This window comes from Nicotiana tabacum, chromosome 8 (assembly GCF_000715075.1).
Source record: "Nicotiana tabacum cultivar K326 chromosome 8, ASM71507v2, whole genome shotgun sequence".
Classification (NCBI taxonomy): Eukaryota; Viridiplantae; Streptophyta; class Magnoliopsida; order Solanales; family Solanaceae; genus Nicotiana; species Nicotiana tabacum.
The window spans coordinates 85,174,060-85,178,069 of NC_134087.1; positions in this window are offsets into that span (position 1 = coordinate 85,174,060).

Sequence of the window (4,010 nt, forward strand, 5' to 3'; positions counted from 1 at the left end):
TGACTTAGGAGTGTGATCGGAATTGGTTTTGGAGGTCTGATGTAGAATTAGGCTTGAATTGGCGAAGTTAGTATTTTAGCGATTTCCGGTTGATAGGCGAGATTTTGATCCGAGGGTCAGAATGGAATTCCGAGAGTTGTTTAGCTTCGTTATTTTGTTTGTGATGTGTGCGCAAAATTTCAGGTCATTCGGACGTGGTTTGGTTGGGTTTTTTATCGAAAGCGTATTTCGGAAGTTTTTAGAAAACTTAGGCTTGAATTCAATGTGAATTGATGGATTTGGTGTTTTCTTGAGGTGTTTTGATAATTGGAACAAGTTTGAATGAGGTTTTAGGATGTGTTGGTGACTTTTGTTGAGGTCCCAGGGGCCTCGGGTGAGTTTCGGGTGGTCAATCGGTCCATTTTGGAATTTGGGAAATTGCAGAAATGCAGGTTCAATGTTGCAGAGATTTATCTCTTTGCGTTCGCGAAGAAGGAATTGTGGAAGGCCAGGGTTAAGCCTTTGCATTCGCGAGTGGAGCTTGGTGTTCGCGGAGGGTTGGCAGGTTGGGCATCGCGTTCGCGAGAGGGTACTCGCAATCGCGTAGTGTAATTTGAGATCAAGGCCTTTTTGTTCATCGCATTCGCGTAAGGGGTTCGCATTCGTGAAGGTATAAGAGGAAGAAGCATCGCATTCGCAATGGCTGAGTCCCGTTTGCGAAGAGGAAAAGTTGGTCAATGCGAGAGGTTGACCGCGTTCGCGAAGAAGGAATATCAGAACTGGGTACAAAGTTTATAAGTTATTTCATCTGCAATTTTGAGTCATTTTTCCTCCATAGTTGAGCCTTTTGAGAACTTTTTGAGGGTGATTAAAGAAGGATTCAAGGAGAGTTGATTGGAGGTAAGATTTTTGAACTAAAACGTGATTCTATTGTTAAATCAACCTAGAAATTCATGGAACTTAAGCTAAAAATGGAAGAACTAGGGCTAGGGATTTTGAACTTTTGAATTGGGAGTTGAAGGACCATTTGAGGTCGGAATTGAGAACTTTTGGTATGTACGAACTTGTGTAGCGATAAGGAATCTAATGATGTGAAAATTTCTGAGTTTCGAGAAGTGGGCCCGGGGCTCGGGTTTTGCTAATTTCGGAATTTTTTATTTTTGATTGTTTTCGCTTGGGCTTTATTCCCCGAGGGGCTTGTGAGGATATACTATTGTTTTACTAATACCCGAGGGGCTTGTGATGATTTTTGGACTGAGTGAGGCCGAGGTCTATATGTGAGGATATACTGAGCGATATGAGGCCGAGGGCCTGAGATACTTTTATACGCCACGAGGTGGATTGAGTGATGTGAGGCCGAGTGTCGAGTGATGTGAGGCTGAGTGCCGAGAGATGATGCCACGAAGTGGCTTGATATAGCGTTTGGGCCGTAAGGGGTCCCTCCGTAGTCTACACACCCACAGTGAGTGCGGGTACCCATCATGATCTGAGAGTGAGCCCGAGGGGCTGATACTGTTCTGAGCGATTGTTACTGTGCCCGAGAGGCGTATTTCTACTTGTTATTTACCTGCTAAATTACCTGTTTTACTTGGTTTAACGGGATTTTATTTGACTTCTTCACTAATTTACTGCTTTAAGTGATTTTACTGCTTGATATAGAATTGCCTTGTGCCTTTACATGTTTTCTTGCTTTCAGCCATTATTTATGATTATTGCTCACTGAGTCAGAGTACTCACATTACTCCCTGCACCGTGTGTGCAGATTCAGGCATTGCAGAGTCCGCTCCTGAGTGCTGATCCTCCCAGTCCAGGCAGTGTTTTCGGAGACCACGGGGTAGCTGTTGGCGTCCGCAGCCCCCGTACCTCCCTTATCTTACTATTTTCATGTTCTTGAACTTATCTATCGGATTTCGTATCTAGTAGACTGGTATCCGAATTTATTAGCTGCTCATGACTTGCGACACCTCGGTTTGGGCTGTGTCGGGATAGTTTCTACTGTTGTTATCGTTAAATTCCGCAATTTATGAATATTATATCATGTTTTATTACTGTTTATGATAATTAACTGTTTAAAGAAGTGTTCCGTTTTGGTCTGGCTGGCCTTGTCTTCACGAGAGGTGCCATCACGATCGGGTTCGGGAATTGGATCGTGACATTATCAAAAAAGAGAGAAATAAAAAGGAGATGTTAGAGGATTAATGCTGACTCCAAATTACATAAAGATTTACGTTTTAACAATATGAGATAAGCAAGGCTTTTGTCTAATTGAAATGGTAGTAAAAGCTAACGGTTTAGGCTTCTACCGTTTGTGATTTCCGTTGCAACCTTGATACCATTAGATGTTATGTTAGTGTGGTATTTTTTTTTAAGTGAAGTATTTTAGTAAAAGTTTTATAAGTATAAATTTTGATAGTTACTATTATTACTATTTTTGAATATAATAAATTATACATATAATATGAGAAAAGTTTATAAAATTTTCCTTATTGTAAAGATATAAATTATTTTCTCACAAGAAAAGAAGGATATCTTTTAACCATTTTAAGAAATAAGTGTACGGAAATTTGTACTCTTTATATGAGATTAGGAAAATTAGAAGTTTAGAAAATATATGTATTTTTTTTACATGAATGTGTTAATTAAATAATAGTGTATGTATTTATTTTAAATGGTACCACCTGACCATGATAGTAAAGTATATTATAGTAAAGTGTATAAAATGTATTAAAAATGAGTAATATTTTAAGTAATTTGAGATAACTCTTAATTATGTAGATAATTGGGTAATTATTAATTTTTAGTAGGAGATTAACTAATTAATTAAGCATAATTTAGATAAAGTCAAGTGCTCCCAACGTGGCAGCCATACCATAGCCATTAGATGACTCTTACATTAAAATTTGCAGGGTGGCACCTTGAGAGAGTTTGGTACCTAAGTCATCACTTTAGACAAATTTAATATGAAAATTTGTGGTGTAAATAATACTAGATTAAGGACACCAAATGGATTATGGGTTTCAGGAAAGGTATTCCTTATACAAGTAACATCGTTGCAAAAGTCTCGGTTCTCTACAATGAAATGGAAAGTTGCCTTGAAAAACAACATATAACATGTTTCACGTCAAAATAAAAAATGCTCTTTGAGTTCTTAACGCTTGAAAAGAGAAAGGATGCTGGTTTAGTCTTACACATCGCAACTTCCTGAAAAATGGTAGGCAACTTAGTAACGTGGCATTTTTGCTTTAACAAGAATTCGAGAAAGAATATCATACGGATTTTTCCTTACTTCAGGTATGTTAAGACTATTCTTTCTTTCTTTTTGGCATGATCCACATGATACAACGAAACGAGCAAACACGCAAGTTTCACAAATAATTCTATTCCTAGAAGTACTAAGGTTGCCTATGTTCTTGAATTTCCGTGTGTCATAATATTTATTATCTGTTCATGAGTCTCAGAAAAATATGAAAGTTGAAAAGAGTTTACTTTATGATATTACTCAAAGACAAAATGGTCTTATGAAGCTCCGAAAGATTTTATTAACGTACTTTTCATGCATTGAATTCATGTGCATTGACCCATGAACAGATGGCGTTATATACGCATATATATGTAAATATATGTATATGGGATATGGGAAAAGGTTACGACGTTATATACGCACCACCACCTGATCAGCTGGTATATGTTGATGATTTGCCCACAGTGGCCGAAATGATATGATGGGATGCCCTCAGAAGGCTTGGTGATGTTATGTACGTACAGACCTAAGCATCACATGACATTCATATGCATATGCATGAAAGGATAGTTCCGGTCATGCTCGGCACCCACTATAGAAATGATTTGGGACATCACATTACCCACGTTGATGGGGTACCCCGCTATAATGGAAGCAACCAAAACAGCCCGGTGGAGAGGAAGGGTCTGGTCATGGGTAGTAGGATCTAACTCGCTGCACACAAATTTCTCCCAACCCCTCGCCTATAAGTTAAAGGTCCTCCGCAATATTTTGACCCCCACAGTCAACC